Genomic DNA, 14,648 nt, shown 5'->3' on the forward strand with positions numbered 1-14,648 from the left:
GTACAGGACTGAATGTGAGCAACTTCTGACATAATTGTTCTCCAAACCTCAGTGCTCTCAGTCAGTCTCTTGAAAATTGATGATAGAGGTACAGTCTAGTGTTCATCTCCTGGGCTATAAATTGTATGTACTTTTTTTGGAATTCACATTTAAAGTAAAACCAGATGAAGTTTTGTACTAAAAAAAGACCAACACTAATGAGTGCTTTAGAAGTTCAAAGGGGAGTACAAGAGCTTAGATGAAATGAATTTTAATTGGCTCGTGGTGACCTTTGTAGCTGTTTTCATGATGTAAACATCTGCTTCAGTCCAGTTGATCTTAAATTTAGACCATACCTACTTCCAGTCTTGCCTATCATGGAGAGCATATCTGCCTGTTAAGATGGGGGCAGCTATTCTGGGAAACAGGTGCCTGAAATGATTTGTTTAAACTGTTTGACTCAAATTTTCTGCACTGTGTCAGGACATTAAAGTGTTTCTGAGGCCCAGTTCCAGGCTGGAATGCATTTTATGGCACCTTGGTATATCTTGGCTCAGACAGTAAGCCATCTCAGCAGGACGCTTAAAGAGCAAGCTGTAATTGCTCAAGACTGAGTGTGGAGTGAAATGCTGGTTTAGCTGTTGAGCTCAAGAAAGCAGCATCCCTTCATTAGAAGCAGCAGCACTGGAAAAGATGCTGTTTTCCATTAGATCTGTTGTTCCAAGGACAAATACCCTAATTACTCTCCAAAGCCTCTATCACCTCTGCAAGAGCTTAGGCTCTTCTGTTTCTTCTCCCTTCCCCCAACTCCAGTCTCTTAATTGTGTCAAAAGCAACCACCCCCCTACCCCTTCTGCACCAATGAATGGTCAGTTAATGCTATTTTCAAAGGTATTCTCCATTCTACTAACTCACACAATAGATTTTTTTTCCCCAGGAAACCTATTTTTGAATGTATTCTGAATATTTTAGGTAATATAGGTAAAATATGTGTATGGACATATTTTTAAGGGGAAAAAAATCCCCCTTTGCTCCAGATTAGTAATAAACTTATACATATATGTGTATATATGTTTGTATATGGTTGCTGTAGTGGAGTCTTTTGCCAAATGAGCATAAGTCTTTAACAGGTTTTTGCAATAAACAGGTACCCCCAAAAAAGAGGCTAATATGTAGGATTTATTCAAAGACGTAATTTCATTCTGGTATTTTACCTAACAGTGTATTTCTACAATCTTGTTGAAGACTGTAAGCACACAAACCAAGTAGTGTTTCAGGGTATTCTCTTGTGGTATTCTGTAGGATCTGGAGGGACAAAACCTTTTTCTGAGTGTTTTATCGTCCTTCTTTGCTAGAAGCAGAAGTAGTACTTCTTGTGCAAACATGACAGCTAGATGGTGGCAGCAAATAATGTCTTAGACACCTTAAGAGAGTAGATGTGATATGGTATGGGAGAAAGAAGAATATACTTACAGAGACAAAAAGAGAATGAAGGTTTTGAAGTTTTCACATCGTCATTAAAAACATCCTGTTTAAATTTTTTTGTTTTGTTTTACCGATCTTGCAATGAGGGTTTGGGTTGGGGTTTTTTGTTTCAATATATTGTAGTTACTGCTAATTGTGGCTTCTGCTATGCATCCTGCAGCTCATTTAACTTGTCCCTCCTCCCCTCATCACTCAAAAAAACCCAAGTGTGGTAAACTGTAGATTTCTGAAGCTTACCCAGTCACATATGCTATGTTCACTGGGACCAGTTACTTGACACACTAAAACCATCTGGCTTATTGCTTATGTCTACTGTGCAGGTGTTTGCAAAGTCTGGTAGAGGTTGTGCCCTGCTGTGCTTCCTGCCTCCTCAGGACATTGGTGACACTTGCAGGACATCTCTGGTCACATAATGTACCTATGCATGCTTCTTCACCATGCCCCATCCAGTCTTCTCTTAGTATAAGGTAGAGCATGGGGAGAACTTTCTGTGGTGATTGTTAGCTTGTGATAGAGCTGTTAAGTAAATTAAAAAAAAAAACCAAAACAACAAAACAAAACAAAACCCAGTAGTGTAGGAAAGTTGGAACTACATTATTTTTTCTCACTGGAAATAAATGTGTCCAGGCCTTCATGTGTGTGTATATGTATGCAGGAATGATACACAGATCAAGATTAAAACCTTTTCCAAAAAATAAGTGCTAATAGCAGAACATGCGGGAGAAACAGGCTAATGAAGAAAACGGTGGAGGAACATGGTATAGTTAAGACAGGAATGGGTAATGTATAGCTTAGGGACCAGACACAGACAATGACTGCACTTCATCTGTAGTTACATTGAACATTTTAAGTGTTTATGGATCATGTCATATAGAATCATAGAATGGTTTGGGTTGGAAGGGACCTCAAAGATCATCTAGTTCCAACCCCCCCTCCACTAGACTAGGTTGCCCAAAGCCTCATCCAACCTGGCCTTAAACACTTCCAGGGATGGGGCCTCCATAACCTCTCTGGGCAACCTGTTCCAGTGCCTCACCACCCTCACAGTAAAGAATTTCTTTCTAACATCTAACCTCAGTCGACCCTCCTTCAGCTTAAACCCATTACCCCTTGTCCTGTCACTACACTCCCTGATAAACAGTCCCTCACCATCTTTCCTGCAGGCCCCCTTCAGGTACTGGTAAGCCGCAATTAGATCTCCCCAGAGCCTTCTTTTCTCCAGGCTGAACAATCCCAACTCTCTCAGCCTGTCCTCATAGGAGAGGTGCTCCAGCCTTCTGATCAACTTTGTGGCCCTCCTCTGGACTCTCTCCAACAGCTTTCTGGGCTGCAAGCGCACACTGCCGGCTCATGTTGAGCTTTTCATCAATCAGTACCCCCAAGTCCTTCTCCTCAGGGCTGCTTTCAATCCATTCCTCGCCCAGCCTATAGTTGTGCTTGGGATTGTGCCGACCCATGTGCAGGACCTTGCACTTGGCCTTGTTGAACTATGAACATATGTCAGTGTATGGCCTGCTAAAGGCGCTTGGATGGCCCTCAGAAAGGCATTAGTTACCCAACCTGAGTTAGATAGTGTCTGTGTTGGAGTTCCAGGTCATGCAGGACTGTGTTTGGCTCTGGCTGTGGTAAGGCCTGTGGAATATTCAGACCACTGGCAGGAAAGCTGCAATGAGTTCCTTGGAGCTCTTTTTGACCAATGTAATTGATATACTGAATGAAATGGTTTGTTTTTCAAAGATGATAGGTATTCCAGCAAGACTGAATTTCACCATAATATTTCTGGTTAGCTCTTATCCCAGCCTAAATCTCATGGAAGTCTAGTTTAGTGTAGTAGTCTCACCAGTGTACTTTCTTTGCTATTTAATGTCAGAAGAGAGGAGACATCCTGCAGTTTGACATATGCAGAAGAAATGTCATCTGCATAACTTTCCAACTTGAGGACATCAGAAGTGGTCACCAGCTCTGCTGGTTCTGTGAGCTCAAAATGCAGTAGTACCTCTGTGCAATGGGACCTTTTAGAAGTGGCAAGTTTTTAGTCTGGGGATTTGGGGCATTCTAGTAGTGGGCACAACATACGGCTAATGGGGAGATCTCTAGTGGTTCTTTGGGCTTCTAAGGGACTCTGTTCTCAGAGTTGCATTGCTTGTTCATGCAAGCAATAGCTGCATGAATAGCTGTGTTCAAAGCTATGAAGGAGATGCGACTTTTAAAAAATTATTATTTATTTTCTTCCCCCCCAAGCATGAAACTTAAATGAATTTCAATTTTTTTTATTTTTTTTTAGGGTGATGGGCATTTATGCCTTTATATCACAGCTAATGCAAACAAAAGAGCAGATCTACACTGCTGTTACTACCTCCTCTCTGTACCAACTAGCTCCCCGATGCTGCAGATGCCCGAGCTGCTGCTGCTGGTAAGTGCTACAGAAGACTATTCAGCTTCCCTTTGCAGTCTGCTCTGTCCCTTGATTCATGAGGAGATACCGTAGCTGTGGCTGCAGATTAGACTTTTCTCTCCCTCCCCCTGCGAGACCTCTGTGTGCTTTGACGTCATGTGTGCTCCTTTCAGTTGCCATAGCAGCCCCATTCCCCAAGCTCTCTGCCTGTCTCCTCTGGTAGGTTCCACAATGGTACAGCCAGCATCACGCTGCACAATGGTTTCCAGGCAGTGAAAGAGCGTGATTCAGCAAGCCACTCTTTTTTTCCTCTCTTTATTTCATTATTATCAGACATTTTGCCTCCCCTTTTTCTATTCTGCTCTACCTTCTCCCCCAGGCTTTTATTTAGTTCTTTAAAGGAAAACAGTGGTTTACCCTGAATCCAACTGCCCATCTTCTTATTTTTTATTATTGTAAACAGCCCATCTTTTCCTCGGCACTGGTTGGAATGTGATTTAAAAATACCACCTAAAGTCGCAGTTTTGGGGAAAGGTTTCTGGACGAGGAGAATAGCTCGCAAGCACGGAATGGTAGGTGGTTGATGCTAATATTCTATGACTAACTGCTTTTGCAGGGTGGGGTGATGAATATTGATTGCTGTTTAAAAAAAAATTGGGGAGAGGGGGAGAGAGACAGGTTAATGAAGTAAACTGCTAACCAAAGCAAGAAGGCTGCAGCTGTACATTTTGTGGCCAGAGAACCATCATTTTCCTGCGTTTGGGTGTGTATGAGCTTTTCTGTTTGGACGCTTTAGGTGACCGGTGGTTGTGAGAACAGTGCAGGGGCACATCAGGGACAGGAGTGTGATAGTGCTTTACCAGCTGGCTCATGTCAACAGTAGTGTTTTACTCAGCCTCATCACCTCTAACACTGCTTGGGGGCTATTGGGGGAAGGAAGTGTCTTGGCTTGCAATTCAGTAGAAATGAGTACATACATGGGTTATATAGTCCATACAGAGCCATATAAAAATTAAATTTGTGAAAATAAAAAGGAAGAGAGGGTGATGATAAGCAACTAGAAAATCTAGAGGACAGAAGTCTTGGCCTTCTGCAAAGTGGTTGAATGCCAAAAAAAAAAAAAGTGTGTTTGACAAACTGTGTTGGATGTGGGGATGGGGATTGTTTTTAAGAAAGTGGTCTTTTAAGGTAATCATCACTCTTCTGCATTACTCTCAGATGCAAGTGAACAACTCAGCCCATTGGGTCTTACAGAACCACCAAGAGCTTTTAGCAGAAGTGTTTACAGCATGCTACAGGCCAGTTATTTTGCAAAAGAGAATTAACAATCTGTAGATACTGCAGTGAAATCAATGTTGCTTTGCAGGGAAACCCTCTGGCAGAAAAGCTATTGCTACAGGAAGAAATGCTGGTTTTGTTTTTTACTGCAGAGAGGCCTTATTAGAAATAATACAAATTTGACTTGGATAATTAAGTATTATAGCATTGTTTAATAAGCAGGTGGTGCTTCCAGTGAACCACGATGGGCATGTTTCACACCATTCATGTACTGAGTGATTGTAAGCTTGTTTACATGGGTTCTTTTTGCTGCATAGCTTCATGATATCCTCAATGCAGCCTTCCCCTCTGATATGTTCACTGTGAGTTTTGCCAGACTTGTTTAAAGACAAACCAACACTATATGAAAATACAGATTTTGAAAAAAATGATGGCATAGACTAGAAATTTTTTAGGAGGAAAATGGAAATTAGTATATTGTAAATGATCAGGAGAAGCCTGAAATCAGCTTGCTGGAGGACACAGAGCTTGTCATGCAAGGCCAGCTTCAGAAAAAGAGAAAGGTTAAGATAGAATAGGATGGTGTTGGTACTGCACAGGGCTGTTTGTCTTTGCCCACACGTAAGCTATCTTTGGTTCCTGTGCCTTAGGGAAAGAGGAGTGCACCAAACCTCTCATATTTTAACCTAAATTTTAATATCAGAATATTGCTCTGTAGTCACTAGCAAGGAACACTCTGGAGTAGTATTTTCTTCTGTGGTGCTTCTGCTGTGTGCTCAATCTTCCTTGCTAGGAAAGGTGGCATAGAAATATCTTTTCAATTGGCTCAACTAATGACTTTCTTTTACAGGGGACGCAGATGTGAATGACAAAGGTGATTTGACCTCAGCCATTAAACAATATTCTTTCTCCCTGACCCTCAGTAAACTGCACTCTTGCGCATTGCTCTCTCCTGCTGTTTCAGAGTATGCATAATTTGTCAGGGTCCTGTTGTAATTATGATTTTGTTGAGGAGTATTAGGATTACAGGGATGTTCTTAAATAGGATAAGGGCAAATATCATTTAACATGAAAAATAAGTTGCCTTCAGCTGCCTGTCTGCCTGCTTGATATTAGAAAATGTCCCTTTCATTGTTGGAAATGTGTGTGCACTGAAGGGGCTTTTTATGAGCAGACCTTGGGGGTGAGTGTTTTCTTGTAGTTTGGCTTTGGTTTTTTTTTTTTCCCCACTATCAGTGGTTGGCATGTTTGCAGCCATTATTTAGAGATTTAATAGTACTGGATCAATAATTGTAAGACAAAATATCTTCCAGATCTGGCTTGTGAAAGCAAAGGGAGAGCTATCAAAATTTCCCTACCATGGTACTGGAGAATGTCATAAAGCTCCCTAGTAGTTTGCAGTCCATTGTAAAACTCATGCAATTTAACAGAGAGCTAAAGCAGGTCCAAAGAAGGAGGGTTTTAGCATTGCTTTTGCAGACAACATCATAGTTTTATTAAGATTTGGAAGGCAGAAAAGCTGAATTTAGAGAAAGGTCCCCAGCTTTAAAATTGGTTGTCTCTTAAACTGTTGTTCAGTAGAAGCTACCCAGTTCTTTGGACAATTCCTAAATAAAAAATAAAAAAAATCAGTAGCTTGTTGACAAATTTTCCAAACAAACTAAGTTTTTAATTATGGGTTTTTTTATGGCAAGCATTCTATATCCATAGCCCCTCTCATTCCACTGGTTACATTTTGAGTTTATAATAGTACTACTAGAAATTATGACCTAAAAGCATAGTGATTGCAGTATTACCACAGTTGCTGCTGTGTTATGTCATCAGGAGAAAAGAGAGAGACTTCTGTGGACCACAATACTGAATATAAATATAACTTGGCTTCCAACGCTCATATTCTGCTACCCTTTTCTGATTCTTGCATGCTTACTGTTTTGAAGGCCACTCGCAAGAAAAATTAACCCTCATAATAGGGCACCAATTAAAAGAAAAAATGCTGCATTTGCTGTGAGTTCTTTTTTCCTTTCTTTCTTGCAGCACCATCTGTGGAGGCAGACATAAGAAAAAGTCTTTCACAGAAACAAAAACCCTTTTGTACTCAAGTAACTATATAAAACTGATGGGCTAAAACTGAAAGCAATATACAACTTTAGCATGAAATATCAGATGTTAGGGCTATGTTTCCTTTCTCTTATGCTGTGATAGGGATGGGACAGAATCGAATGGTCCACCATTTGCAAAAGTTACATTGCTTTCCTTGAGTTGCTATACTGTGTTTTAGCCTGATAGCCATAGGTTTGTTAACAAGGTTTAGAAACAGTCTTGGCTAGTTGTTAGAAGGACAAGAAATTCAAGTCCTGATACTTTCCAGTCTTGTTTGTTTGCTACATAGTGAGATTTTAATAAAGAATTTGGCACATGAATTCACTATTGGTAGTGGAATGTTCTCCTCAGCCTCATTTGTACAGAAGGGATGTGAAGTCATGAGCTTTTGTGTATCTTAGGATATCCCTGACTATGCCTGAAGAATAGGACAGAGTCAGAGTCCGTGTTATAGCAAGAAAAAGAAAAAGCAACTGTTGTATTTTTAGGCTTCCAGGTTTTTCTCCTGGCCAAGGAAAAGAAGAGGTTGCTGCCCGCATGAGTTTAGACCCTTGCTCACATCACAACAGTGACATGGGAAATTTGGGGTGTTTTAGTTTCCCAGGACTGCTGTCAGCTTTTTATATTGTAAAAAACAGTAAAAGTTGGAGGTCCAGAAGAGCTTTCCAGTCAAGTCAATAGCTGCTTCACCAGGATTCTACACAAAGAGGTCAGATAACCCATAAATTAGGAACTGCTATTTGAAGTGGGATTTCAGGGAGCCTGAGTATGTGCAGCTCTTGTCCCAGCTCAGTGAAGTGTAGTGGCACCTCTCTGGTTAAGCAGTTGTTTTCTCATAAGGATTTTTAATCTTCTGTTCTTAGTACAAAGTTTCAGTTCTCTTCTGAGCTACTTGAAAACATGTTGTGAAACAGTTGTAAGTTCATAATGTCACAAATCAAATGTAATTTCAATCCCCAGGTATTAGTGGCAGATGACTGTGTACAAATCTCTTCCTTGTAATAGGAAAAGTTTCTGTTCTTCCTTACTCCAAAAAAAAATTTGAAGATCTGACCTGAGAAAGATAGGTTAGAAACAAAAATAATTATTTTAGAACAGTGTTATGGTTTTAGTGACATCTGTTGCAATTTGAACAGTCTTGAACATGATCTCCTGAGCCTTAGGGTCTGCCTGCCTCGATTTTTTTTTTTTCCCCCTGGGAAAATTCCCATGACACCTCTCGCCCATTTAAACAACACTTCATTCTGCATTATTTTCTATCTCTAGCCTTTCTTCTTTGCATGGAAGAAGGGAAATTTATGGTACAGATACTGCCTGTAACTAGATGCATTATGGTATTATCAGAGGAAAATCTTAAGTCTGTGGTATATGATGTACCAATACTGACTTTCAAGTTTAGCTAAGTTTTCTGAATTTTTTTGTGTCTATCAGACTTGAAAAATAAACCCCAAATATTTCTTTCTCTTTTTTGTGCATAGGGCTAGTACTAGAAACCTGTACGAGCAGCAGGCCAGACTCAAATATCAGCTATGGCAACCCATGCATGAAGTCGATGCCTTTGAACCACGTCCTATAGATGAGACATAGCACATGCTGTGGTAAGTCAACAATGCATTATTTTATTAAATCACACTCCCTGGAAAAAAAAAAGAAGGAAAAAAAAGAAAGGTGTTTAATGCCAAAGTGCATGCTGCTTTTTTTTTGGAGAGGGACATTAAAATTAAAATTTCTAGTAATTTTTAGTACACATGAGCATAATGCTATCCTATAAATGCCTTTTTCAAGTGTATAATTTCTGTACATGTAGTTATCAGATGGAGCACATTGGGAATATGGTTTTGGTGAAAGTGTGAAGATAGCAAAATTAAAAAAATCCTACATATGCAGTGTTCTGGGCGTGATATATCCACTATTTTACACCAATTTTTGTAATTAATGTTTTGCATCTCTTTGATTTGGGTGGGGGAGAGGAAAGGTTGTTTTGCTTTTCTTTGAGATGACTGAAGACAACTGTGAGGAATCCTGACAGATTTTTTTGATGTATATCTCTTTATCCTTGAACAGGAAAATAAATTGTGAGAATAGTGACGAAAAAATAGGGATGAGGCTTTGGGCAACGTGGTCTAGTGGAGGGTGTTCCTGCCCACAGCAGCGGGGCTGGAACTAGATGATCTTTAAGGCCCCTTCCAACCCAACCCATTCTATGATTCTATGAAAAGCAAATAGCCTTTTAAAAAATATTCTATGGCTTTAACTATCTGTACATCTGCTAATTATTTCAATGCATATTTCTTATGTAATAAGTCATTTTGATCCTGATAATTTCTTTAAGATGGCTTTGGTATACCTTTGGGAGATGAGGAATTGTTTTTAGATGTCCCATGTAATCACAATGGAATTATTGTGAAATCTTGTAACTCTTGAAGGTAACCAATTTTCTGTTCAAAACAAGCAATTCTTTCCCCCCCCCCCCAATACTAGCTAGGTGTTTGTCAGCCGCAGTCATCATAACCAGCATAAACTGAAAGCCAACAGCTTTAAGAAGAAGCTGCAGATCCAAGTTGATCTGTGGAGTTCAGGCAGATGTTGTGTGATTTGGCCTTTGCCAGTGTCCAGTGTCAAATCTTATTCCTGGCACCATTACACAAAGAAGGTGTAGATCCAAGTCACTAAAATGTTTCTACTTTTTTGTTATGAGATAGAACTCTCTTGTTATTTGTAGAACAGGAAGAGATCGAAACACATAGTACGTGCTGACTGGTGGGCAGTAGTGATACGTGGCTGATACAACAGTAATGAAATGAGAGGTCTGATGGCAGGTCATTTTCATCCTTTGTAGAGCTGCTGAAAAAAATTGAACATGTGTCGGTTAAATCAATTTCACTCTGCTCTGGAGTGAAATGAGTGAGAAAGTAGCAGAAAGCAGTGCCTACTAGTCCACTGAGAGAATCTGTGTTCTGTTGAAACCCAAGGGGTTGCCCAAGGAGAGAAACCGTACATTGGACAAGAATAGTGATTCGTGGCATGAAGAGTCCCAGTCTGGATGCTAACATCCTTGACTTGTGGACATCTAGTGGAAGCAAAACATTTTTGTAGAACTTAAAAACCTCCCTGTATTACTACTATGATATTTCTAACCTCTTATGGCTTTTAAGGCCTGTTGCATTTGTCCTAAGGCAATTCTTGTTAGTAAGACAGCCTTCATCTTGGTTTAATATGTGGACACTAAAACCTGTGAAACTCTACCTTTCTTAAATGAATGGATCTGGGTGAGTTTTGAATTCATGATGAAGCCCAAAACCGTATGACTCTGGTTTTGGGGGGTTTTGTTGGTTTTTTGTTTGGGTTTTTTGTGGTGGTTTTTTTTTTTTTAATTTAAATTTCTGTGTTTAGGAGCATATAGGCAACCTGATAGTTTTAGATAATGAGAGTTTTAAATAAACTGGCAATAGTAAAGTATATATGATTTATGGTAGTTGATGGTGTGTAAATAAAGGATTTTTATGTTAACAAGTCCATAATGAACAGTAGCTAAAGAGAAGTTGCATGGAGTTTTTATGGTGTTGTGTACACGTTAATACGATGAGCCCATAGTCATGGCAGTTCAGTTCCTCTCACCATTAACATTTTAAAAATTGCTGTATATGTAACAAAATCTTTTTGAAGAAACAGGGTGATGATAATCCCCACTCTCAGCAATTTTACATTTAGTAATATATGCAATGCTAATTTTAGAATACAATGATACTGCTGTCTACAAGCAGTATGACTTGATCATTTGTCCCTCAGGTGACCAAGATGTCTTTGTCTTAATGTTGTAGCTATTGATATTGCTGTGTGATATTTGAAGCATGCACCAATGGCTCTGTTTAGTGTACTTTCTCTCTGAGTTCAATGCACATTGAAGTTACCTCCTCCAGCTTTGTTCTTCCCAATTTAGATTTTAGGATGGGTAATCAGTACAAATAGACAGCAGGTTTTCAGAAATGGTATATGATACAAATCAAAAGAACTGAGAGATGTCATAGGTAGAGTGTTGCTTGAGAAATTTTCCTCCCAACTGACATAATTTTAACAGACAAAAATAGTTAAACATTTTTAACAGAAATTAAGGAATTCAAGGTCTTGTTCTGAAGCTACAGCTCCACAGAAAATGTCTGTAGGTGTCTTCAGGCATATAACACAATCCTTTAGCATGTATTTAAAGTTTTATGTGTGTAGGTATTAGGGATGCAGTCCTGTAAAGATGCGTGAAACAAATACAATTTGAAATCTGGGGCCTTGATGTGCAAATGCTTATGCTTTCTGTGCAGGTTCTCTCCAGTTATTATTGGTCATTAAGGCATACAAATCACTTTGAACATATAACTGTATTTTGCGTTCAGCCATTTCTGTTTATGAAAATGCAAGCTTTGTAACCGTGGAATTTGTACGTGGAACCAGAAACCCGGTCTAAAACTTAGCATATAACCATCAAAGTTAACGACTTTTAAAAATGCTCAGGAAAAGTAGCATTTGGAGAACAAAAATTCTTACCAATGTTCATCACGAAAAAGAGCAGGTAATGAAAAACATTAGGATATTTTAACATGAAAATAAGGTTAGTGCTATGGGTGATGGGACTTTTGTAAAGCCAAGTTAGTAATTTTGGTAGAAATCATGTGAGAGAGAGGCTTTGATATATCTATGCAGACGAACAAAGTACCAGGGGTAAAGTAATTTTTTTTTTTAAGCACTTACAGAAAGATTCTCAAATGTTTCTTCTTTAGAAAGTCTTGGCTTGGTACCTTGCAACTACAGTTGCATGTTTTTATGAAACATTGTGTTGGTTTCTCTTATGTTCACCCCTGTGTAAAGTGCTAAGTGCACAAAGAGAAATTCTGGGCTCCATCTAAATAGGTAAATGTAAGATAGCTCCAGTGAGTTCAGTACAGTTACACCAGACTTGTATCAGAGGAGCTCAGAGCACAATTTTCTCTGAGAAACCTCTGTTCTGCTCCTCTGCCTTCTTTAATAGAAAAAGCCTGTTTATATTAAATTTGCTGCATATGATAAATGTAAAAACCTACATATCTGTTATTGATGGTGGCGATGTAACGAACAACATTTTTCCCATTTGAGAATGCCTTAGCATATTTCCAAAAGCTATTTGTCATGTTATCAACTACATACAAACAAAGTTTTTCCACAAGTGACCTTTAATTGTCAACACTTTAACTGTTCACCTTCCCTACTTTTCAAGGAGGCTGGACTTTTTTCCAGAAAGTGCTGAGATCTTCACTTTGAATTACAGACTTTTCAGTGGAACCACTTAATGATCTTTTATTTTAATAAACTTCCCTGGAACTGCCCATAAAAGGGAATTTTCCTGCCTTTGCATTTTTTCTTGTTGTTTTTTTGGGGTTGGTTTTTTTTTTTGGGTCTTCTCAGGATATTGTTTTGAAGGATGTTTTCACTCCCTTTTAAACTCAGATAGCGTTCTTTTTTATGCTGTTACTTCTCATTCTGATTCATATCCTTTCTGCCTCCATCCTTGGTTTGTCTTTACTGATCCCTGCAGCCTGTGAGATTAGTATTTTAATTAAATGATATTGAAATGTATCATTGTCGACTCTTGCAGCATTTGGGTTTTTTAATGCCCTAGGCTCAGTGTCACATACATATGAGAAACTATGAGCTTTCTTTTAATCAAAAGTAGGTTTTTCGTCCTTATTCTTGAAAAAAATGAAGCTTGAGTACGTGAAAGCTTGAGGCTTCAAAAATGTGTAAGCCTCCCACCAAGATTATTCCTTAGCAGTATCTCAGAATTTTGGGGGCACATGACATGGTTCTTAGATGTTTGGGACTGATTTTTAGAATTGGTTGGAAAGTGAAGATTTGCTAGCCTTCTGAATGCTGTAAAGACAGGGATATACCTCTGTTCTGTATCTATGTCTGCATTCCTCCAGTAGCCTGGATTGGTCTAGGAAAAGTCAAGCTTTTTGTGCATTTAAAAAGTGAAAATGAAATTATTCTAAAAAATTCAAGTGCAGGTGTCTGTCTGTGGGGGATCTCCAGTTGTTTAATTTCACTTTTGAAATACCAATGGATCAAATGCTTTTATTCTGCTACATGTCAGTCTGTGCTTATTGAAAATGAGTGAACTTACTTTAAGAGCTTAATACTTCCCTGTGCCAGGTTGGACCTGTGAACATATCACATAAAATATTTGTGTGTCTGCTGTATTTTTTGAGCTACTGATGGAAAAAATATCTCAGTGCCACTTGGCAGGCTAGTTCAGTATTTGGCAGGCTCCCTTCCCAACCTTACGGAAAATATCTGGGACTGTAGAATACGGGAGTAGAATGTCAGACAAATATCATCTGAACCTTTGAGTAGTTTTTCAGTGGGATCCTTATGAGTTGTATTAAAAAAATTTGAATAGCCTACAGAATAATAAATGGAAATGCCAAATCAATAACAAAAAACACAGAGATGGTGCCAGCAGAAGGGTGGAAAAGAGACCAAGACAGTAGTAAATTCAGCTACGTTAATGGGTATGGCATATGAACCCATATTATATAAAGTGGTGGGAAGTATTTTGTAACCACATGGGGAAATATTTTGCCTGCTTCCTCTTCTAGACTTGTCAGTGTGGTGTGTTGACTCTGTGCCTATTTCTTTGTGTACTGTTCTTAGCAAAAGAGCCTTTTCTTATCACAGTCTGTCAACAGGAGCAGAAACCTGAACATACCATGTAATAACGTCGGCTTTTCCTCTGCTCACCTTCCCTCTGCCATTGTCTGTATCAGAAAGAATGGGGAACATTGACTGTGAGTGAGGAATATAGCTCTTGTAGAGAGAAGCATCCGCAGTACTGGCAGCATCAGCTATCACATTCATGCTCACTGCAGTAGGGTTTAAGTCAAACTGGCTCAAGGCAGCAGTATGCTAACTGCTGTACAGACATCAGGTTAGCTGCTTTAAGCTCTTGGGGCAGTCATTTCCCAACTATAAAAAAGGAGTAAAACAAGTGAAAGATTTGTACAAGGTTATCAATGCAATGCAGCAAGCATGATGTTAATAATGTCATGATCCTTCTCTCTTAACTATTGGGATGGAGCGTGGCAGACGAGTGAAAGGACAAAAGCAAATATGCATGATGGAGGACTATCCAGAAGGGTGAGGTTATCCAGAGGTTATTTAAACTCATCCACAGTCTCATCTACAGCACCTGAAGTATCCTTGTTGCGTTAGATGCAGACCTCTGTGCGGTAGCAGGTTGGCAAGAAGAGAGTGAACATTGCAGGCATGGTGCAGTACTTACACGGTTTTAATACACTCTAAATTCCTGGCACAATTAATAAGGCCAATTCACCTGTGTTGAGTTTGACAAGACATTATTAAATAGGCATTCTTGAGCTGCTGGATG

General features: G+C 39.2%; 1 protein-coding gene across 8 annotated transcripts in view; it reads left to right on the top strand.

Moving 5' to 3' along the window:
* The first annotated feature begins 4,089 nt into the window (after positions 1 to 4,089).
* MAPK10 (mitogen-activated protein kinase 10) overlaps positions 4,090 to 14,648 on the top strand; it is a 185,678-nt gene continuing 175,119 nt past the window's right edge. For all 8 annotated transcript variants that reach the window (XM_054823799.1, XM_054823798.1, XM_054823800.1 and 5 more), the window contains exons 1-2: positions 4,090 to 4,431; positions 8,716 to 8,835. The gene's annotated coding sequence lies outside the window, so the exon portion shown is untranslated. The remainder of the gene's footprint in view (positions 4,432 to 8,715; positions 8,836 to 14,648) is intronic.

The sequence above is a fragment of the Grus americana genome, chromosome 4 (assembly GCF_028858705.1).
Source record: "Grus americana isolate bGruAme1 chromosome 4, bGruAme1.mat, whole genome shotgun sequence".
Classification (NCBI taxonomy): Eukaryota; Metazoa; Chordata; class Aves; order Gruiformes; family Gruidae; genus Grus; species Grus americana.